Source organism: Tamandua tetradactyla, chromosome 2 (genome assembly GCF_023851605.1).
Source record: "Tamandua tetradactyla isolate mTamTet1 chromosome 2, mTamTet1.pri, whole genome shotgun sequence".
NCBI lineage: Eukaryota > Metazoa > Chordata > Mammalia > Pilosa > Myrmecophagidae > Tamandua > Tamandua tetradactyla.
The window spans coordinates 47,831,402-47,856,176 of record NC_135328.1 but is presented as its reverse complement, the minus strand read 5'-3'; the positions used below and the strand labels follow the sequence as shown (position 1 = coordinate 47,856,176).

Here is a 24,775-nt window from a genome sequence, read left to right as displayed (position 1 = left end):
GATAAATTGAATGATATAGCACTTATGGCAAGATATTAACATTGGCGAATCTGGGTTTTTGGGGGGTAGGGATATGCTGGAATTTTATTTTAAACAGTCCTATAAGTTTGTAAGTATTTCAAGATAAAAAGTTAAACTAAAATTTAAAAGGATGCCTGGGACTCCATGCTTGAATACTTGGTATATAATAATGACAGTTCCTTTGACACATCCCAAAACCCCAGCCTGTCTGGCACAGACACACTTATCATGCTGTGAAATTTAATTTCCATTTTATTTTCTTCCCTGAGAGTAGTTTTTCTTCAGTCTTTATGGACAGGTCCTTACATGTGCTTTGGTGGAGGTCATAGGGCAGCACTTGCAGGTCTAAATTGGGTAGAGATGTCCTGTCCTTCCAGGCTTCACAAGATTGATCTCTGACCAGCTTGCTGCGAATGGCACAACTCATGCAGTAATGTAGTTTCACATACAGCTTAAGCACACAGGCGTCGAAGACACTTGCTTCAAAAATATTCTTAATAGCTGTGGCCTCTACTTTTTTCAAAATGAAACTTCCTAATGACATTATCCTTGGGCATGCAGCACACAATTCATGCAGCGAATAGGCTGCGCGTGACTGTGGCCCTTTCTGACACCACCATTGTTCTTTCTTTTCTTTGTCATCTTGGGAGCGAACACCCAAGAGCTAATTTCTATTATTTCTTATTTGATACGTGAGCTATTTATGTGTTTCTAAATTTCCAAGCATATGATATTTTTCTCATTTTTCTTATTTGTTAATGATTCCTACTTGATTGTTTTGTGATTGTTTTGTGATTAGAGAGGGTAGCCTAATTGAAATTTGTTGAATATGGTTTTATACCCCGTAATGGAGGTCAGTTTTCCTAACTGTTATCTAGGAACCTGGAAAGAATGTGATTTCTTTCTAGTTGGTTGCAGCATTCTAGAAATGTCCATTAGTTCAAGCCTGTTAATTGTGTTAAACTCTTCTGTAACTTGATTGGTATTTTGTCTACTTGATTTATCAATTACACAAAGATATGCTAAAAATCTCCTATGTTGATAGATTGTCTATTTTCTTTATAGTGCTGTCAAATTTTCCTTTATTTATTTTGTGGCTATGTTTTTAGGTTCATACAAGTTTGAAATTGTTACTTCTGGTGAATTGAACCATTTTTCATTTGTGTCTCTATCTCTTGTAAAAGATTTCCCCCCTTTCATATAGCTGTACGGGCTCCATTTGGTTAATATGTGCCTGGTATATTTGCCATTTCATTCTGATGTTTCTAGATTTAGATTTTTTTCTGTCTTCCCTCCTTGGGTTTCATTGGGCTTTCTGAGTTGGTATCTTTTATGAATTTTAGAAAATTCTAAGCCATGCTCCTCACATATTGCCTCTGTCCAATTTATTCTTTTTTTCTCTTCTGAAATTCCATTTAAACCTGTTAGAATATATTACTTTATCCTCCATAACTCTTTCATATTTTCTAAGTCTCTTTGGGTTGCATTCTAGGTATTTTCTTTAACTCTGTATTCCAATTCATAGATTCTGTTCCTATGGAACCCAGACATTACAATTCTAAGTTTGGTCATTGAAATTTTCATTTCTAGAAGTTCTGTTTTGACTTTTTAAAAAAAGATTTGCTTTGTAAGTTTTTAAACTTTTATTATGAAAAGTTTAAAAATAATAATTTTCATGGTCATAGTTCAATAAACAACCTGTTACCTGACACCTGTATTCGTAATTGTTAACATTTTCCCATTTGCAGTGTATTTCTGCCACTATTTTTAGTCATTTCAAAGTTGATATTCAGGCCTAAGAACTTTAGCCTGCATCTCCCAAGAATAGAAACATTCTTACACAACCACGTTATGAAATCACATCTTGGGTAACTTGTAGTCTCTCTCTTACCTATACTTTCAATACTTTAAACTTTTTACTTCATATTTATTTCATAGTCTTTTTCTGATAATTCTGTTAACTCCAATATTTGTGGATCTGTTTCCTGATGCTGTTCTGTTTTGTGATTTGGGGCTATGACAACTTATTTCTCGTACCTTTTTCTGTTAGAATTATTTGTGTCATATAGGTTTCCCCCAGAGAAAATTTGTGTCTGCGTCTGCCTAATACCTGGGGCATTTTAAATTCTTGGCTTAAGGTTTTCTGGTCCAGCCAGTAATAGGATTTGGGGATGAAAATCTTGTATGAAAGTTGGTTTATAGTTATAAGTTTTCCAGAGAAAAAAAAATTTTTTTTTGGACTGGCAGTTTTCCTTGGCAAAGGGTCATGTCAGGTGTGGGGGAAGTGGGGCTTATTTCTAATTTACTCTGACATGTAGATCTTTGGGATCTTTGAGATTCCAGCTTTATTACAGCTTATGGATGGGCTGCCCATGTCCCAACTGACCAAGAAAACAGACATACATTTAATATCACCTTGTTTGGCAAATGCTGTCATTAAGACAAAAATTGTGTTGTTTTCCTTTCTAGATTCCCCTTTTCACTTAACTTTTCTCTTTCAGGCATTTAAAGACTTCAGCCTATTGATTCAGATAAAATAAATAAGTAATTTTATATTTAATAAAAAATTTTAATTGTTTTCATTAGAGGTTTGCTCAAGATATATATTTTTCCATGTGGCTGAAATAGAAATTTTGTAACCAAGTATTTTTCAGCCTGTTGTCTTAAATGCTATGGGAGGAATAGAAGGGAGAAAATGATAGATGGTTTATGCAAAAAATACCATGGTTCTTGATTTCATGAAAATGTTGATTGAAACCATTTGAAAAGAGTTTTTAAGAGCTTTTCCAAAAAAGCTTTTAAAATATATTGATTTTAGAGAGAATTGTAGTAGTTAAGATTTGTGCTCTTTTGAGTCGGTCGTATCTAGGTTTCTATCTGAGTTCTATCACTGTGTGTATTATAACAATTTCCCTAACATCTTAAAAGTTTATTTGTAAAATGAATTGGGGGCTGTTTTGAGGATCAAAAGAAATGATCTGTGTAGAGTACTCAGTGCAGTGCCTAACACATAGGCACTCATAAATGGTAGCTGTTTTAAATTTTAGCCATTTCCTTTCCAGAATTGTTCAAAGTGCTAATACAGAGTGCATATAATAGCGTAAAATTGAATGTGGGTATGTAGGAGAAATTATCAAAAAGGGACAAACAAGAGTCAGGAGAAGAGGAGGAAAATAGGATGAAGCTTAGCAGGTGACTAAAGCCAAAGAGGCCCTACTGCCTCCCCTCAGCTTTCCATGAGTGAAGTTTCTTAAGGATATTCTGTATTCTGACTTGCTTTAAATGTATTTTTCAGTTAGGTCAGGAGCATACTGACTGTCTGTTTGTATCAAAGGGAGTACCCTGACCCAAGGGAGCTGCCTAGAACATTTTAGGGGATGCTTGTTCCCTTCTACAGGGACCTCAAGAGTAGTTAGAAATTTTCATTGTTCCCAGTTCAACAAGTAATTTTTGGCATCCCTAGAATTTCAGAAGTATCTGAGAAAAGTGTCATAGTCCCACTTTTCTGAGTAGAAAAATTTGTAATTAACAGGAATGAAAAATTTATCATGTGCAACATCAGCATGTATGAAATGGTGAAAAGCATTTAGACTTTTTCCCCCTTCTATTGGCGTGACTCAATATCTTCTTTGTATCACTTTTCCATTAGGCTTCATTGCAGGGCATCCCATCCGAAATAACTGGAAATTATATAGCCCATCTCTAACCTTTTGTCTTTTTTTTTTTTTTGCATAACCCAGACAAGAAGAGTGTGTCTTACTCATAGTCTTTGTATATTTCTCTTGGTACTAGTATTGCCACTTCAGTGTTATAGTAGAGGAAATTGGCTTATTTGAAACGTTTTGTCTTAATCCTCTGTGGAAATATCAGCTTCTAGGAAGGTTAAGGCAGCTTGTTTGGGTTCCTCTCAGAGTCTCTGCTCAATTGTCTGAACGGAAACCCCAGGGAAACTCCTGAGTACAGGCTTCGGAAGAGCAGTGGCTGCATAGAAGACAGCACTCCAATTGCTTTATCAGGTGATATCTGGAGAGCAGAAATAATGAAGGTAGAAATGCTGATGTCTCCACTTTCCGAACTTAGCACAAACATCTTCTTTATCTTTGGTGGATTTGGTGCCACAGAGGCAGACCCAAGATGTGTGAGCAAGTGTGATTGCTTACAATCCTCTCTTTGAAAGTGGTCAGAGATTTCTTTGATTGCATACTCTTTTTAAGGGGAATTGATTCATAGCATACTCTGACAGCACCATTTCCCTCTCTGTGATGACTTGTTCACTGTTCACATCAAAAGATTCAGGAAGGAACAGAAACATAGCTAGATAAGTGAACAAACAAAAATCTTTGCTGCCTTTGTCATATAGTGAAAAGGTCAGACTATAACATAATGGAAAACTAGCAGCTATTTCATTTAAACATTGAGCGCTTTTCCTGGAAACTTTGAGGCTTCTTTGATTTTTAAATTTTTTTAACTACCCTGTGACATGGGAGAGATGGTCCCCTAGAATGCCATGGTTGCTGTGGGCCTGCATTTTGGATGCATCATCATCCCAGTCACCACAGATATGAGTATGAAATATTCTTATTACTGGGGTTTGCATGCCCACTGACATGTCCATCTTCTGAAATACCCAGAAATAGATTTGTAAATTATTTGCTTCATGTTTTCATACGGTTGTGTGTTTTTTTTTATTAAACATAACCACATACACACACAAACTTTCTTACCATATGATCATTCCATTCTTGTTATATAATCAGTAACTCACAATCTCATCACATAGTTGCATATTCATCATCATGATCATTTCCTAGAACATTTGCATCAATTCAGAAAAAGAAATAAAAAGAAAACAGAAAAAAATTCATACGTACCATACCCCTCACCCTTCCCTTTCATTGATCACTAGCATTTCAATGTACTAAATTTATTTTAACAGTTGTTCTCCCTATTATTTATTTATTTTTAATCCATATGTTTTACTCATCTGTCTATAAAGTAGATAAAAGGAGCATCAGACACAGGGTTTCACAATTGCACAGTCACATTGCGAAAGCTGTATCACAGTCATCTTCAAGAAACATGCCTACTGGAGCCCAGCTCTACATTTTCAGGCAGTTCCCTCCAACCTCTCTGTTACACGTTAACTAAACAGATGATATCTATTTAATGCATAAGAATAACCTCTCGACTCTGTTTGGAATCTCTCAGCCATTGACACTTGATTTTGTCTCATTTCACTCTCCCTCTTTTGGTAGAGAAGGTTTTCCCAATCCCTTGATGCTGAGTTCCACTCATTCTAGGATTTCTGTCGCACATTGCCAGGAAGGTCCACACCCAAGTGTCATGTTCTACATAGAGAGGGGGAGGGCAGTGAGTTTGCTTTTGTGTTGGCTGAGAGAGAGAGGCCACATCTAAGCAACAGAAGAGGTTCTCTTGGGGATGACTCTTAGACCTAATTTTAAGTAGGCTTAGCCTATCCTTTGCAGGCTTAAGATTCGTATGAACAAACTCCAAGGTTGGGGGCTCAGCCTATTGCTTTGGTTGTCCCCACTGCTTGTGAGAATATCAAGAAATCTCTATTTGGGGAAGTTGAATTTTTCCTCTTTCTCACTTTTCCCCCAAGGGTACTTTGCAAATACTTTTTTATTCACTGTTCAAATCACTTGGATTTATCAGGGCATCACTCTGGACAAACCTACAAAATCTCATGCCTTACTCAAGGTTCCAGGTATTATGGTATTCAATTAAGCTGTCCACATAAGTTATATTAGGAAATGCACTAGTAAAAACATAAATTTTGTACCAAATAAACATTTTTTGCTTTTCTCACACATAAGTTAAAGTTTTAAAATATTAATGAGCATCTATTTTCAACGCCCTGCAGTATGGACATTCCTTTCTTCTTCCTCATGCAAAAACATTTTTAAATTTGTACATTTGATTACTGTCATTATATACTCTAGGCATTACTTGATTATAGAATCTCAGTCTTTATCATCTGTCTTTCCTTCTAATTTCATTTGTGTCCCAAGGCCTCCTCCCTCTATTATTCTTACATTCAGCTTCATTCAGTGTTCTAACATTATTGTATTACAGCTAGGTAGTATTGTGCTGTTTCCGAATTTTTACAGTCAGTCTTGTTGCACAATCTGTATCCCTTCAGCTCCAATTACCCATTATCTACCCTATTTCTAGCTCCTAATGGTCTTTGTTACCAATTGAAGTTCTCCAAGTTCATTCACTAATGTCAGTGCATATCAGTGAGACCAAACAGTATTTGTCCTTTTGTTCCTGGCTAATCTCACTCAACATAATGTCCTTAAGGTCCATCCATGTTGTTACATACTTCATAACTTTATTCTGTCTTACAGCTGCATAATATTCCATAGTATGTATATACCGCATCTTGTTTAGCCAGTCATCTATTGATGGACATTTGGACTGTTTCCATCTCTTGGCAGTTGTAAATGTGCTGCTGTAAACATTGGTGTGCAAATGTCCATTGGTGTCTTTGCCGTCATATATCCTGAGTAGATACCTTGCAGTGGTATTGCCGGGTCATATGGCAATCTATACTTATCTTCCTGAGGAACCACCAAACTGCCTTCCACAGTGATTGCACCATTTGACATTCCCACCAACAGTGGATAAGTGTGCCTCTTTCTCCACATCCTCTCCAGCACTTGTCGTTTTCTGTTTTATGGATAATGGCCATTCTGGTGGGTGTGAGATGATACCTCATTGTGGTTGCATTTTCCTAATAGCCAGGGAAATTGAGCATCTTTTCATGTGCCTTTTGACCATTTGCATTTCTTCTTCTGAGAAGAATCTGTTCATGTCTTTTTGCCAGTTTTTTTAATTGGGTTGTTTGTCTTTTGGTTATTGAGTTGAACAGTCTCTTTATGTATTCTGGATACCAGACCTTTATCTGATATATTGTTTCCACATATTGTCTCCCATTATGTATGCTGTCTTTTTACTTTCTTGATGAAGTTCTTTGATGCATGAAAGTGTTTAATTTTGAGGCGTTCCCATTTATTTACTTCTTTCTTCAGTGCTTGTGCTTTGGGTGTAAGGTCTAGGAAACTGCCTCCTATTATAAGATTTATAAGATATTTCCCTACATTTTCTTCTAAAAGTTTTGTGGTCCTAGATCTAATGTTTAGGTCTTTAATCCATTTTGAGTTAATTTTTGTATAGGGCGTGGGATCTGGATCCTCTTTCATTCTTTTGCATGTGGATATCCAGATCTCTACGTACCATTTATTGAAGAGACTGTTCTGTCCCAGGTGAGTTAGTTTGATTGCCTTATCAAAGATCAACTGTCCATACATGAGAGGGTCTATATCTGAACCCTCTATTTGATTCCATTGGTCAGCATAACTATCTTCATGCCAGTACCATGCTGTCTTGACCACTTACACCTTAAAAGTCAGGTAGCGTGAGACCTCCGACTTCATTTTTCTTTCTCAGGATATTTTTAGCTATTTGGGGCACCCTGCCCTTCCAAATAAATTTGGTTATTGGTTTTTCTATTTCTGAAAAGTAAGTTTTGGGGATTTTAGTTGGTATTGCATTGGATCTATAAATCAATTTAGGTAGAATTGACATCTTCACTGTATTTAGTCTTCCAATCCTTGAACACGGTATGCCCTTCCATTTATTTAGGTTTTCTGTGATTTCTTTTAACAATTTCTTATAGTTTTCTTTGTATAGGTCTTTTGCCTCTTTAGTTAAATTTATTCCTAGATATTTGATTCTTTTTGTTGCAATTGTAAATGGAATTTTTTTCTTGATTTCCCCCTCAGAATGTTCATTACTAGTTTTCATTAATAGTGTAGGCTATTACTACAGATTTTTGAGTGTTGATCTTGCAACCTGCCACTTTGCTGTACTCATTTATTAGCTCTAGTAGTTTTGCTGTGGATTTTTTGGAGTTTTCGACATACAGTATCATATCATCTGCAAACAGTGAGAGTTTTACTTCTTCCTTTCCAATGTTGATGCTTTGTATTTCTTCTTCTTGTCTAAATGCTCTGACTAGAACTTCCAACACAATGTTGAATAATAATGGTCATAGTGGACATCCTTGTCTTGTTCCTGTACTTAGGGGGAAAGTTTTCAGTTTTTCCCCATTGAGGAAGATGTTAGCTGTGACTTTTTCATATATTCCCTTTATCATGTTGAGGAAGTTCCCTTCTATTCCTGCCCTTTGAAGTGTTTTCGACAAAAAAAGATGTTGAATTTTGTCAAATGCCTTTTCTGCATCAATTGAGATGATCATGTGGGTTTTCAGCTTTGATTTGTTGATATGGTGTATTGCATTAATTGGTTTCCTTATGTTGAACCATCCTTGCATACCGGGATGAATCCTACTTGGTCATGGTGTATAATTCTTTAAATGTGCTGCTGTCTCCGATTTGCAATAATTTTGCTGAGCATTTTTGCATCTATGTTCATTAGGGAGACTGGCCTGTAGTTTTCTTTTCTTGTAATATCTTTGTCTGACTTTGGTATGAGGGTGATATTGGCTTCATAGAGTGAGTTATGTAGCTTTCCCTCCGCTTCAATTTTTTTGAAGAGTTTCAGCAGCATTGGTACTAATTCTTTCTTGAATGTTTGGTAGAATTCACATGTGAAGTCAACTGGTCCAGGACTTTTCTTTTTGGGGAGTTTCTTAATGACTGATTCAGTTTCTTTACTTGTGATTGGTTTGTTGAGGTCATCTATTTCTTCTCGAGTCACTGTTGGTTGTTCATGCCTTTTGAGGAAGTTGTCTATTTCATCTACATTGTTGAGTTTATTAGCATAAAGTTGTTCGTAGTATCCTGTTATTACCTCCTTTATTTCTGTGGAGTCAGTGGTTATGTCTCCTCTTCCATTTCTGATTTTATTTATTTGCATATTCCCTCTTTTTCTTTTTGTCTGCCTCACTAAGAGTCCATCAGTCTTACTGATTTTCTCATAGAACCAACTTCTGGTTTTGTAGATTTTCTTGATTGTTTTCATGTTCTGAATTTTAGTTGTTTCTGCTCTAATCTTTATTTTTTCTTTCCTTTTGCTTACTTTGGGATTAGTTTGCTGTTCTTTCTCTACTTTTTCCATGTGGACAGTTAACTCCTCGATTTTTGCCCTTTCTTCTTTTTTGATATAGGCATTTAAGGCAATAAATTTCCCTCTTAGCACTGCCTTTGCTGCATCCCATAAGTTTTTATATGTTGTGTTTTCATTTTCATTTGCCTCAAGAAAGTTACTGATTTCTCTTGTAATTTCTTCCTTGTCCCACTGGTCGTTTAAGAATGTGTTGTTGAGCCTCCACATATTTGTGAATTTTCTGGCACTCTGCCTATTATTGATTTCCAACTTCATTCCTTTATGACCTGAGAATGTGTTTTTTATGACTTCATTCTTTTTAAATTTATTGAGACTTGCTTTGTGACCCAGCATATGGTCTATTCTTGAGAATGATCCATGAGTACTTGAGAAAAAGGTGTATCCTGCTGTCGTGGGGTGTAATGTTCTATAAGTGTCTGTTAAGTCTAGCTCATTTATTGTATTATTCAAATTCTCTGTTTCTTTATTGATCCTGTGTCTAGATGTTCTGTCTATTGATGAGAGTGGGGAATTGAAGTCTCCAGCTATTGTGGTAGACGAGTCTGTTTTTCTTTTCAGTGTTTTTAGTGTTTGCGTCATGTATTTTGTGGCATTCTGGCTCGGTTCATAAATACTTATGATTGTTGTGTCTCTTTGTTGATTTGTTCCTTTTATTAATAATAGTGTCTTCGTCTCCTTTAACTGTTTTACATGTGAAGTCTAATTTGTTGGATATTAGTATAGCTATTCCTGCTCTTTTCTGATTGTTATTTGCATGAAATATCTTTTCCCAACCTTTCACTTTCAACCTATGTTTATCCTTGGGTCTAAGATGTGTTTCGTGTAGACAGCATATAGATGTGTCCTGTTTTTCAATCCATTCTGCCAGCCTATGTCTTTTGTTTGGGGAGTTTAATCCATTAATATTTAGTGTTATTACTGTATGGGCAGTACTTTCTTCTACCATTTTCCCTTTTGGGTTTTATATGTCATATCTAATTTTTCTTCTTTTTACCTTTACTGATAGTCTTCCTTTCTTCACTCTTCTCCACGCCTCTCTCTCCTATCTTTTCCTATCTGTCTCAAGTGCTCCCTTTAGTCACAAATTCTCTCAGTGACTTTTGGTTTGAATATGTATTAATTTCCCTTTCATTTTTGACAGTCAGTTTTGCTGGATATAGAATTCCTTGTTGGCAATTTTTCTCTTTTAGTAATTTAAATATATCATCCCACTGTCTTCTCACCTCCATGGTTTCTGCTGAGAAATCTACTCGTAGTCTTATTGGGCTTCCCTTGTATGTGATGGGTTGCTTTTCTATTGCTACTTTCAAGTTTCTTTCTCTTTGACATCTGACATTTTGATTAGTAAGTGTTTTGTAGTATGTGTATTTGGATCTATTCTGTTTGGGTACACTGTACTTCTTGGGTCTGTAATTTTAAGTCTTTCGTAAGAGTTGGGAAATTTTCAGTGATAATTTCCTCCATTAGTTTTTCTCCTCCTTTTCCCTTCTTTTCTCCTTCTGAGACACCCACAGCATGTATATGTGTGCACTTCATGTTGTTATTCAGTTCCCTGAGTCCCTGCTCATATTTTTCCATTCTTTTTCCTATATTTTCTTTTGCTTGTCGGGTTTCAGATGTCCCCTCCTCCAGCTCACTAATCCTATCTTCTGCCTCCTAAAATCTAACATTGTAGGTTTCCATTTTTGCATCTCTTTTACTGTGCCTTTCATTCCCATAAGTTCTGTGATTTGTTTTTTCAGACTTTCGATTTCTTCTTTTTGTTCATTCCTTGTCTTCTTTATATCCTCCCTCAGTTCATTGATTTGCTTTGTGATGAGGTTTTCCATGTCTGTTCGAACATTCTGAATTAATTGTTTCAGCTCCTGTATCACATTTGAATTGTTGGTTTGTTTCTTTGACTGGGGCATATCTTCAATTTTCCTAGTATGAGTCGTTATTTTTTGCTGGCTTCTAGGCATTTAATTACCTTACTTAGTTTATTCTGAAGATTGTTTTCACTTTTTTTGATCTAGGATTTTCTTGCTGCATGACTTTGTTGTCTGTCTTTTCTTCGATATTCAGTTCAGCTTATTCTAGTCCTGTAGCTTAGGTTTTGTTTAACAGATCAGAATTTTTCAGTTCTTGTTTTTTTGTTTCTTGCCCTACTGTATGGTGCCTTTTTTGCACCACCCCCCCTTAGGAGGGTCTACTTTTGTATTATAGACCCGAGCCAGACTTTCCAAGGCCAAACTGGCCTCCTCTCAGGAGGAAAGAGTCACCTGTGTTAGTTTTCCCTGAGGGTGAGACCCAGCAGGTTGAAAGGCTTTCCTATGAAGTCTCTGGATTCTGTGTTTTTCCTATCCTGCCCAGGATAGGGTCATGTGGTACCTTTAACTTCAGCAGACTCCGCCTGTGGGGGCATGGTTAAGACAGAAGCGAGGTTGTAGGCTGACTTTAATCACTTCACTTTTCCAAACCCTGGGGTCTGAATTCCTTGAGGAAGGGATTCCACCTGAGCTGAGCCCCACCCCTCTTCTGGGAAAGGCACAGGCTGCAGACAAACATTCCAACAAGCTCAGTTCTGCCTGTGCCTCGGGCATTTCGAACCTGATAAGCCTTACAGCTATATCTAAAGAGTAGTAAAGCTGCCACAAGAAAGAAGAAAAATCCTTTTCAGAGTAGTACCCCTTGGGTTTGCCAGTCACGAGCTTAAGTTGGTATGTTGCCCTGTGTATCTCCAGGTCCTGTGTGCCCCCTCCTTTCCTTCAGGGCAGAGACCTTTTCAAATCTGAAAGAAACCTCTGTTTTTTTTGTTTTGTTTTGTTTTGTTTTATCTTTTTCCAGTAGCCTCCCCCTCTGTGCCTGGGCAAAAACCAGCAACCTCTGCTTTTACTTGTGGTTCAGCTGATCTGAGGGCCTATTTTTAGTAGTCAGAATTAGTTAACTAATTCCACAATTGTAGCTTGGTTACACTCAGCCCCTGCTGCTGGTAAAGTCTCTTTCCTTTTTTCTCTGTGAAGCAGCGTGTGGGTGAGGGCTTCCACCTTTTCCGGCTTGGGGAACTCATGGTTCTGGGTAGGCTCATAGTTGGTCCATCTGGTCCAGACTGGTTAACTCTGTGTGTCCAGTCACTGATGTGGCCCCTGCAATTGTTCTGTACTGTTCCTGGCTATTTATTAGGTTCTCTGGATGACGATCTAAATCCCACACCTCACTAAGCCGCCATCTTGGCTCTCCCTCTCCAACCCACAGTCTCTAATATGGTTTTAATTAGAGCAAAATGATTTTTTTTTTAACTGATGGGTAAAAACTCAAACTCTGGAGTCCTAGGAGGTGCCCTGTCTTCACTAGGTTTAACCTTAGGCGAGTGTTCTAGTTTGCTAGCTGCCGAAATGCAATATCCCGGAAATGGAATGACTTTTAAAAAGGGGAATTTAATAAGTTGCTAGTTTACAGTTCTCAGGCTGAGAAAATGTCCCAGTTAAAACAAGTCTATAGAAATGTCCAATCAAAGGCATCCAGAGAAAGATGCCTTGGTTCAAGAAGGCCAATGAAGTTCAGGGTTTCTCTCTCAAGTGGAAGGGCATATGGCAAAGACAGTCAAGTTTCTCTCTCATCTGGAAGGGCATGTGGCAAACGCGGCATCATCTGCTAGCTTCCTCTCCTGTCTTCCTGTGTCATGAAGCTCCCCAGGATGCATTTTTCATCTCCAAAGGTCACTGGCTAGTGAACTTTGTTTCTCGTGGCTGTATCGTTCTGCTCTGCTCTCTCTGAATTGCTTTTTCTCCAAAGTGTTCCCTCTTTTATAGGACTGCAGAAACTAATCAAGACCCACCCAAATGGGTGGAGAGACATTTCCCCAATCCTGCATAACAACCACTCTTGATTGGGTTACATCTCCAGAAAGATGATCTAATTAGAGGTTCAAGCATGCGGTATTGAACAGGAATTACTCTGCCTTTACTAAATGGGATTTAGATTAAAACATGGCTTTTCTGCCTGCCGTGCCAGAGGACCCGGGTTTGATTCCCAGTACCTGCCCATGTTAAAAAAAAAACAACAACGTGGCTTTTCTAGGGGACATACATCCTTTCAAACCAGCACAAGTTACTTAATTTTTTTAACCTTTTATTTCACCTGTAAAATGGGCTAAATTAGTTGAATCTACCTCATATAGTTGTTTTGAGATTACATGTATTTGGATTTCAAATGTATGTTATAGTAGATGTTTATTAAATGTTAGCTGTTTTGTTGTATTTAAGGGCCAGTATTAACGCCTTTAATTTTTTGTTGTGTTCCTATTTTGATAGGATTGTAATTAATTCCATTTTGGAGAATTTTCAGTTGTTTTACAGCTTATGCCATTTTTTGTCTCAGTCACTGTAATACTAGGTAAAACCTTATGGAATTTTAATTTTTGTAGGTCATGAAAAATTGAATATCAGCAGTTTCCTATATTTAACTTAATATAACAAAAACCGTTTTAGTGTCTCTGTATGATGAGTGTTTCCCATGCTATTTCATTCATTCTTTCCAGCTTCTATGTAAAGCATGTATTATTATGCCTATTTCGAGATAAGGAAATTGTGACTTAGAGAGGGGAATAGAGTTGCCTGAGGTTATACAACTAATGAGTAGGGGAGCCAGGGTTCATACTTGTGTCTGTTAAATCCAGGATCCATTAATTTTCTTTCCATTTTCTGCCATGTGAACAATCTCAGAAATATCCCAGTCAAGTTCTGTATTCATGTACACATTTTGCTTTTGTTTCTTCTTTTCATATGTGGAACACAGCATCTGTAGTATAACTTTGGCTCTGTCAGAAAAAGCACTATAGAGAGTGAAAATAAATAACCTGCTCTACCTTCAGTCTAGTTTCATGGTCTGATTTAATTTCTCATGGTCAGCATCATTTCTACCTTTTATCGAATACCTGGCTTTGTGCAGGGAATGTGCTAGATGCTTTATCTACCATATCTCAGCTTCCCCATAATTTTGGAAGGTAGAGTCTTAAAATTCTGGTTTACAGGTGGAAGAAACTGAGGCTAATAACATTACATGACTTAGCTAAGGGCAGAAGACCCTCCAGTGTCTATTTTGCTTCACAGTCCATATCTTTTTTGTGTGTACCCTGTTTTCTTCTCCCATTCTCTGTTCACATAGAGGGAAATCAGGACAAGGCCTTTATATAAATAATCTGTAGCATGTTTTGGTTGTCATCCCTACTTAATATTTTCCTCCTTTTTCTTCCCCTACCTTCCCCATTCCTGCTTCCCCCTCTCCTCCTTCCCCTTTCCTTTCTTTTTTCTACCTTTTCTCCCTTTCTTTCCTCCTTTCTTTATACCTAGTGAAGTTTAAATACTAATATTGGGAAACCACTTAGTTCATTTTCCTGAAGGAAATTGGATTCTTAAGTTATTCCCATTTGATTTTTACCCTGGCACTAAAATTATCCCTAAGAGGATGCAAATAAATAAAATCAGAAATGGAAGAGGAGACATAACCACTGACCCCACAGAAATCAAGGAGGTAATGAGAGGATACTGTGAAGAACTTTATGCTAATAAACTAGACAATGTAGGTCAAATGGGCAACTTTCTAGAAAGGCATGAACACCAACATTAACTCAAGAAGAAATAGATGACCTCAATCAAAAGTAAACAAATTGAATCCGTCATTAAGAAGCTCTCAAAAAATTAAAGCCCAGGCCCAGATGGCTTCACATGTGAATTCTACCAAACATTCAAGAAAGAATTAGTACCAATCCTGCTCAAACTCTTCAAAACAATTGAAGAGGAGAGAAGGCTACCTAACTGATCCTATGAAGCCAGCATCACCCTCATACCAAAGCCAGACAAAGATTCTAAACAAAAAGAAAATTAAGGACCAATCTCTCTAATGAATATAGATGCAAAAATGCTCAATAAATTTCTTGCAAATTGAATCTAGTAGCACATTAAAAGAATTATACACCACGACCAAGTAGAATTCATCCCAGGTATGCAAGGATGGTTCAACATAAGAAAATTAATTAATGTACTGTACCATATCACTAAATCAAAGCAGAAAAACCACATGATCATCTCAATTGATGCAGAAAAGGCATTTGACAAAATTCAACATCCTTTCTTGTTGAAAACACTTCAAAGTGTAGGAATAAAAGGGAGCTTCCTCAACATGATAAAAGGAATATATGAAAAACCCACAGCTAGCGTCATCCTCAGTGGGGAAAAACTGAAAAATTTCCCTAAAGTCAAGAACAAGCAAGGAAATCCACTCTCACCACTGTTATTCAGCATTGTGTAGGAAGTTCTGGTCAGAGTATTTAGATAAGAAAAGGAAATGCAAGACATCAGAATTGGAAAGGAAGAAGTAAAAGTCTCATTGTTTGCTGACATGAAACTGTATTTGAAAACCCGGAAAAATCCACAACAAAACTGCTAGAACTAATAAATGAGTACAACAAAGTGGCAGGTTACAAGATCAATACTCAAAAATCTGTGGTGTTTCTATACATTAGTAATAGGCAATCTGAGCAGGAAGTCAAGAAAAAAATTCCATTTACAATTGCAACAAAAAGAAATATTTAGGAATAAAATTAAGGGTACAAAAGAACTATACAAAGAAAACTATAAGAAAGTGCTGAAAGAAATCATGGAAAACCTAAATAAATGGAAGGGCACACCGTGTTCATGGTTTGGAATACTAAATATAGTGATGATGTCAATTCTACCTAAATTGATTTATAGATTCAATGCAATACCAATTAAAATCCCCAAAACTTACTTTTCAGAAGTAGAAAAGCCAATGACCAAATTTATTTGGAAGGGCAGGGTGCCCCAAATAGCTAAAAATATCCTGAGAAAGAAAAATGAAGTTGGAGGTCTCACGCTACCTGACTTTAAGGTGTATTTCAGTGCTACAGTGGTCAAAACAGCATGGTACTGGCATAAAGATAGATATACTGACCAACAGAATCAAATAGAGGGTTCAGATATAGACCCTGTCATCTATGGACAATTGATCTTTGATAAGGCAGTCAAGCTAACTCACCTGGACAGAACAGTCTCTTCAATAAATGGTACATAGAGAGCTGGATATCCACATGCAAAAGAATGAAAGAGGATCCATATCTCACACCCTATACAAAAATTAACTCAAAATGGATCAAAAACGTAAATATTTGATCTAAGACCATAAAACTTTTAGAAGAAAATGTAGGGATGGTTTCCGACATCTTACACCCAGAGAAGGAACATTGAAGAAAGAGATAAATGGAAACTTCTCAAAATTAAACACTTTTGTGCATCAAGAACTTTGTCAAGAAAGTAAAAAGACAGCCTACACAATGGGAGACAATATTTGGAAACGATATATCATATAAGGGTCTAGTATCCAGAATACATAAAAAGATTGTTCAACTCCTTAACCAAGAAATAAACAACCCAGTTGAAAAATGGGCAAAAAGATATGAACAGATTCTTCTCAGAAGAGAAAAGACAAAGGCTAAAAGGCACATGAAAAGATGCTCAACTTCCCTGATTATTAGGGAAATGAAAATCAAAACCACAATGAGATACCATCTCACACCCACCAGAATGGCTGTTATCAAAAAAACAGAAAACGACAAGTGCTGGAGAGGATGTGAAACAAGAGGCACACTTACCCACTGTTGGTGGGAATGTCAAATGGTACAACCGCTGTGGAAGGCAATTTGGCAGTTCCTCAGGAAGCTAAGTATAGAGTTGCCAGATGATTTGGCAGAACCATTGCTAGGTATCTATTCAAAGGACACGAGGGCAAGGACACCAACAGACATTTGCACACCAATATTTATGCAGCATTATTTACAATTGTGAAGAGATGGAGTCAGCCCAAATGTCCATCAACAGACAAGTAGCTAAACAAGTTGTGGTATATACATATGATGGAATATTATGCAGCTGTAAGACAGAATAAAGTTATGAAGTATGTAACAACATGGATGGACCTTGAGGACATTTTGCTGAGTGAGATTAGCCAGAAACAAAAGGACAATTATTGTATGGTCTCACTGATATGAAGTAATATTAGTGAATGAACTTGGAGAATTTCAGTTAAGAACAGAGACCCTCAGGAGATAGAAATGGGATAGAGATTGGGTAATTGGAGCTGAAAGTATACAGATTGTCCAACAAGACTGATTGTAAAAATTTAGAAATGGATAGCACAATACTTCCTAATTGTAGCACAATAGTGTTAGTACATCGAATGAAGCTGAATGTGAGAATAATCGAGGGAGGAGGACTGGGGGCACAAATGAAACCAGAAGGAAAGATAGACAATAAAGACTAAGATAGTATAATCTAGGAATTCCTAGAGTGTACAATGATAAAACTAAATGTACAAATTAGAAAATATTTTTGTGAAAAAAAGTATCTCTAAGCTTAATTTGCTTTCAGAGGAATTATCTTTTAAAATATTCTACTAAAGTTTGTTAGGTTGAATTTGTATTAGTTTAAAGAAGAGTTGACCTTCTCAATCTTTGGATGGAGCCTTTTAAATAATAGAGTTTGAAAGTAATTGTTTAATATATGAGTTCAGGATAGTGACAATATGTTTTGAGCTAAGGAGTTCTAAGGAAAGCTTGTTTGACCTAGTACCCTACTTATTCCTAAACCAGATAACTTGAACTAACTTTTTAATTCACTGCATGGATTGTGTTGGTGACATCTCATGTTTGCAGCTGAAGGTTGCTCTCTTGGAACCACTTAATTTCCTTTGTTGTTCCATTCGTTCCTTTAGGATGAGGGAAAATAATAAAGGAGAGCATCTTTTCTGAGCAGCTGGAGTCAAATTCCAGCTGACTGCAGCACCTGTGAAGACTGCACCCCATCTCTGGGTAGCAGGGTGGGTGGGATGCCAGCCATGGAGCCTGCAGCAGTGGGCTCCCAAGTGCAGAGACGTGGCCGTGTGGCACCACACCGCAGTATTCTTGCCCTTCTGTGAGCTTCAGATGGCAGTAATGTCAGAGAATGCAAAGTGTCTGTTTTAGACTAATTAGAGGGATGATTTGTGAAATGGTGGCTATTTATGTAATCAATCACCAGCACAAAGCCATAAAACTCATATTTTTAAATTCCCAGTTAGTTTGCCATGTGGTTAATAGTTTGGGGCACATTAAAAAGTGACATGGTGATGTATTAAAAATGTTCCACCTAAGGTCCTGAGGAAAAAACTTAAACTGTCTTGTTTTCAGATGTTGAAGTGTAACCTCCCAAGATTTGACCTCTCTGAGGTTTTAATATTTGTTAAGGTGCTTATCTTTTGAATAGCGTCTTCATTAGGCCATCTTATGTTGAAATATTTCAAAATATAAAAATATTATTAGAATCATTTATAGATTATAATTAAAGTTGATATTGTTACACAGTTTCTCTTAACAAAGACAAGCTATATTTTCCATTAAATTATACTGTATTTATACTAAGCATAGTAATATCTCTCATTATACATAGGTTATTCTTTTCCATTTGTGAGTAAGGTTATTTTTTTCCATTTGTGTATCAATGCAATAGCATTTTTGTTGCAGCTGTCAACTGTATTTTGTTCTGCTTTTGTATTTTTTTTATTGAATGGAACTGGGATAATTGCTACATTTGCTCAGCCTCAGCTTAGGTGAATTGTCATTTTTTGATAGTAAGACTATAAAGAGTGAATTGACTTGTTCAAGAGATGACACTGGCCTTAAAAATGAAAAATAACAGCTTAAATTGTAAAAAATGTTAGTGTTTCTCACTCTCTTGAACTTCTCCTTGAATTTCAGTATACATAACTGTGTACATGTGCAAGCTATTTTTTTTTAACTTTTTTTGTTATATACTATAACATATATACAAAGCAAAGAAATAAAAAGGCAGTTGTTTTCAAAGCACTCTTCAAAAAGTGATTACAGAGTAGATCCCAGAGTTTGTCAGATCCTCTCATATTTTTCCTTCTAGCTGCTCCAGAATATAGAGGCTAGAGGGCTTAAATACTTTTTTATCATCACAATCAACTTTTTTTCCTTCTTTTTTGGTGAACAATAGCATATATACAAAAAATGTATCAATTTAAAGCACAGCACCCCAATTAATTGTAGAACACATTGCAGACTTTGACATGGGTTACAGTTTCACAAGTTTAGGTTTTTACTTCTAGTTGCTCTAAAATGCTGGAGATAGAGAAATCAATTTAATGATTCAGTATTCATATTCATTTGTTAAGTCCTATCTTCTATGTATAATTCCACCATCACCTTTGATCTTTCCATACCTCTCTTTAGGGTTGTTTGGGTTATGGAAATTCTAAATATTTTCTACTGGAAGGGTCTGTCATTAATATGGGGTAAGGAGATGGAACTATCTCATATTCTGGAGAGGGTGGGCCTAGGTTTCAGGACTTATTCTGCAGGGTATTTTTATCTTGTATTTTTAATAGTATTTGAAGCTCAATTGTTTTATCTCTGATTCACTGTTTATTTTTGTTTTTAAAAAGTATTGAAAATGGTCAATGTCACTGCTAAGCAAGTTTGACTAGGTAATGAAATATTTTCCAAAAAATTTTAAGACCGTGTATGAAATTGTACTGCTCAGATGAATGCTTGTAAGGAAATTGTCCAGCTTTTAGATTGCGTTTCTCTGCTGTGTTGTATAATTACCTGCTCTGTTAGAAGAAGAGCTGGAATAAAACATGAGTATGTTAATGCAGCCTGGAGCTGATGTGGTGGTGATGATTACAATGCAGATAAAGCATTTCTCATAACTGCTGTTGCCTACTGGAGCCTTTGAAACATCTGGACCTTTAATTGAAAAATAGTGTGGTGCTGTGCAAGGCAGACATGCTAAGTGAAGTCACTAATTTAGAATACAAAAATATAATTGATAAAGTATTTTATTTACATTGTGTTTAAATATTCATACTTTGTTATGCTTTGTATAATGGGGAATTACTGGGTTAAATTTTCATGAACGTAGATACTCTTAATGAGATAAATTAAGTGAAAATGTTAATGGAATTTTACAGTGGAAACAGAAAACAGTTTGCTCCTAGAGGGTGTGTGCTTTTATATCTAGTGGGTCCTTAAGGGAATCAAATAGGCTGGGTCATACTCTTTGGGTTTGCGTTTTAGAAGAACTAACAATAAGTTGGTCACATCATTACATTTCATTTTGTTATTGCTAGCATATGTTGCTATTTTATTTAAAAAGCAAAATATTTCTTGGTGTAATGGTAAATGGCTCTAATGACAACATTATCGCCCAATAAACCAAAGCCTTCCCCACCTCTGGGGGCAGGTTATCATCAGAGCCTGCCCAGCGGAACAGAAGAGCTAGTGAAGGGCGCACAATTAACCTTTGTCCTGACTTTGCAGCAGGGGAACTGACCTAGCAGCCTTCCAAGGAAATCCAATTTAATTTAAAATGAATTTGAAAAGACAAATTAGCCATATCTATTTTAATAAGATAAAATCCCTACTCTCCCTGTGTCTGGTTTAGTTAGAACCTCAGAGGAGATTAGACTGACTAAGGTTCAGCATGAACATGAGGGAAATAAATGCCAGGGGAGCTGAGGAGAAACCCTGGGGAGCTGATACTCTAGTCACACGTCAGTTTCTGCAAGTGAGCAGGTCTTGTGCTGCCCATTTCCACAGGGAATCACAACCTGAGATGGGCCTTTGTTTCATCAGACCTTTTGCTTGTGTTGGAGCTTGATGCCATGTTGATGTCATAAACTGTTTTCCTGTCTCTCCAAGGACAGAACTGCAGTTATTTTCTTACTTTGCCATTATAAAAGCACTTTTGGGGTCTTGATAATGGGTAGCCAGCACATTTGGGTAGCTAGCTTCAATAACAGATATATACCTCACAGCTACGGATGAGTCTCTCTTTTTTTTTTTAATGTCAACTTTATTGAGAAATAATTTGCAGAATATACATAGTTTAATTGTACAGTCAGTGAGGGTTTTTTTATATTTTTATTGACAAATCTTCATCTGCATAAAAATTCCATATATGGTGCAAAATCAATGGCTCACAGTACTATCACACAGCTGCACATTTATCACCAAAAACCACCCCTAGAACATTTGCATCAGTCCAGAAAAAGGAATAAAAAGAAAAACCTCTTACATCCCATAGCCCCTAGCCTTCCCTCTCATTGACCACTAGTATTTCAATGTACCAAATTTATTTTAACCTTATCCCCCTATTATTTATTTACTTATTTTTAATCCATATTTTTACTCATCTGTCTATAACCTGGATAAAAAGAACATCATACAAAGGTTTTCACAATCACAAAGTCACATTGTAAAAGCTATGTTGTTATATAGTTGTCTTTAAGAATCAAGACTGCTGGAACACAATTCAACAGTTTCAGGTACTTCTTCCAGCCTCTCCAATAACACCATAAAACTAAAAAGGGTTATCTGTATAATGGATAGAAATAACCTCCAGGATAACCTCTCAACTTTGCAATCTCTCAGCCACTGAAACTTTATTTTGTCTCATTTTCTTCTTCCCCCTTTTGGTCAAGAAGGCTTTCTGAATCCTGGGATGCCCGGTCCCAGCTCATCCCAGAATTCTGTCCCATGTTGCCAGGGAGATTTACACCCCTGGGAGTCATATCCCGTGTGTGTGTGGGGGGGAGGGCAGTGAGTTTACCTGCCGAGTTGCTTAGAGAGACAGGCCATATCTGAGCAACGAAAGAGGTTCTCTGGGGGTGACTCTTGGGCATAATTTTAAGTAAGTTTAACCTGTCCTTTGCAGGAATAAGTTTTATAGGGGCAAACCCCAATATCGAGATCTTAGCCTATTGATTTGGTTGTCTCCACTGCTTGAGAGAATATCAGAAATTCTGCAAACTGGGAAGTTTAATATTTCCTTCTTTCTCCCCAGACACCTAAGGGGACTTTGTAAATACTTCTTTATTCACTGCCTAGTTTTTCTGGAATATATTGGGGCATCACATTAACCTGGCCTAACCAACCAGATCTCATACCCTATTCAAGATTCCATGTGTTGCTTCCTATTGAAACGGAGCTCGAAGGATATTAAGGAATGATGAGAAAAAAAGAAAGGAAGAAAGAAAGACACAGATGGGCTCAGGGAGTCTGAAGCTTGAGTTTACTTCAGACAGACTTCAGACAATTTTATTCTTAACCAGATCCTAGTTATATACCACAGGATGTCAATAGATATGCAGGCATTTCCTGAGGGAGCAAAGTTCTTATCTTACAGTGTTCTTGATACTTAACATAACCATTTGGGGTAAACATTCTCTTCCTCCCAGACTGCTCTACATAACAATCTCCACAGTTTACTGCCACCATCCTGAGGCCAGCTGCTCCCAACAAATTCTGTAGGCCTTGCTTTAAACCCTTGGCTCCTACATCCATGTACTTTGGTGTTCAAATAAACTGACCATGCAAGTTAAATTGGGTAATGCACTACCCGAAATATGAATTTTGTACCAAATAAACATCTCTGAACTTCAATACAGAGACTGAAGTTATAAAGTATGCACAATATCATCATTTGCCCTCTATTCTTATTAATCTTGATCCTAACCAGATCAACTTAATTCATATCTCTAGTCGAAGTCTGATCCTTTTTTCAACTTTTTAAACAATTCCTGTGTGAGAAGTGCTGACTTTCATAGCTTCAGAGCCCTAACTGAGTCTCAGGTGTCACATAAATATCCAAAGTTTGTGGGAACCACCAGGTTATATAGAAACAGCTCAGTATCTCAGAATTTAGAAATAACAGTTAAACGCCTCAATATATATGACTGCTGTAAGAGCTTACAATCTAGGACCCTTTACAGTAGGTCCTAACCCAATACCCATGCTCTCAACTTCAATTCACCAAGTTTTTATATTTTAGTTAATCCATATGAGTGAGGCATGATAATATTTGTCTTTTTGTTTCTGACATTTCATTCAACATACAGTCCTTAAGTTTCATTCACCTAGTTGCATGCCTCACAACTTCATTATTGCTGCCCATAAGTAGTCTGTTGTATGTATGCACCACAGTTTGCCCTTCCTTCCTTCAGTCATTGTACCCATAGGCTACCTCCATCCATTGTGAATCACAAATACTGCTGCCATAAATACCAATGTGTAAATGTCTGTTTGTGTCCTCACACTCAGTTCCTCCAGATATATACTAAGCAACAGGGTTGCAGGATCATATGGCAACCCCATCCCTAGCCCACCGTGGATCCACCTCACTGACCTTCTAGGGACTGCACATCTCCTTTTCCCTACCAACAGTGAAGAGGTTCATTTCTTTTTCTGCATTCCCTCTGGCGCTTGTTTCTCTCTATTTGTTTTTTTTTTCTTTTCTTTTAATTAATTAAAAAAAAATTAACTAACAACATTTAGAAATCATTCCATTCTACATATGCAATCACTAATTCTTAATATCATCACATAGATGTATGATCATCATTTCTTAGTACATATGCATCGATTTAGAAAAAGAAATAGCAAGACAACAGAAAAAGAAATAAAATGATAATATAGAGAAAAAATAAAAATAAAAAATACAAAAATATATAAGAAAAAAAAATTATAGCTCAGATGCAGCTTCATTCAGTGTTTTAACATAATTACATTACAATTAGGTAGTATTGTGCTGTCCATTTTTTTTTTTTTTTTTTTTTTAGAAATCATACCATTCTACATATGCAGTCAGTAATTCTTAACATCATCACATAGATGCATGATCATCATTTCTTAGTACATTTGCATCGGTTTAGAAGAACTAGCAATATAACCAAAAAGAGATAGAATGTTAATATAGAGAAAAAAAATAAAAGTAATAATAGTAAGAACAAAACAAAACAAAACAAAAACCTATAGCTCGGATGCAGCTTCATTCAGTGTTTTAACATGATTACTTTACAATTAGGTATTATTGTGCTGTCCATTTTTGAGTTTTTGTATCTAGTCCTATTGCATAGTCTGTATCCCATCAGCTCCAATTACCCATTATCTTACCCTGTTTCTAACTCCTGCTGAACTCTGTTACCAATGACATATTCCAAGTTTATTCTCGAGTGTCGATTCACATCATTGGGACCATACAGTATTTGTCTTTTAGTTTTTGGCTAGACTCACTCAGCATAATGTTCTCTAGGTCCATCCATGTTATTACATGCTTCATAAGTTTATCCTGTCTTAAAGCTGCATAATATTCCATCGTATGTATATACCACAGTTTGTTTAGCCACTCGTCTGTTGATGGACATTTTGTCTGTTTCCATCTCTTTGCAATTGTAAATAACGCTGCTATAAACATTGGTGTGCAAATGTCCGTTTGAGTTTTTGCCCTTAATTCCTTTGAGTAGATTCCCAGCAATGGTATTGCTGGGTCGTATGGCAACTCTATATTCAGCTTTTTGAGGAACCGCCAAACTGCCTTCCACAGTGGTTGCAGCATTTGACATTCCCACCAACAGTGGATAAGTGTGCCTCTTTCTCCGCATCCTCTCCAGCACTTGTCATTTTCTGTTTTGTTGATAATGGCCATTCTGGTGGGTGTGAGATGATATCTCATTGTGGTTTTGATTTGCATTTCTCTAATGGCCAGGGACATTGAGCATCTCTTCATGTGTCTTTTGGCCATTTGTA

At 36.7% G+C, this 24,775-nt stretch overlaps 1 protein-coding gene and 1 pseudogene across 12 annotated transcripts in view; one reads left to right on the top strand and one right to left on the bottom strand.

Moving 5' to 3' along the window:
- MAPKAP1 (MAPK associated protein 1) overlaps nucleotides 1–24,775 on the top strand; it is a 353,385-nt gene that overhangs the window by 112,809 nt on the left and 215,801 nt on the right. The window lies entirely within an intron of this gene.
- On the bottom strand, nucleotides 324–663 carry LOC143670322 (small ribosomal subunit protein eS26 pseudogene; annotated as a pseudogene).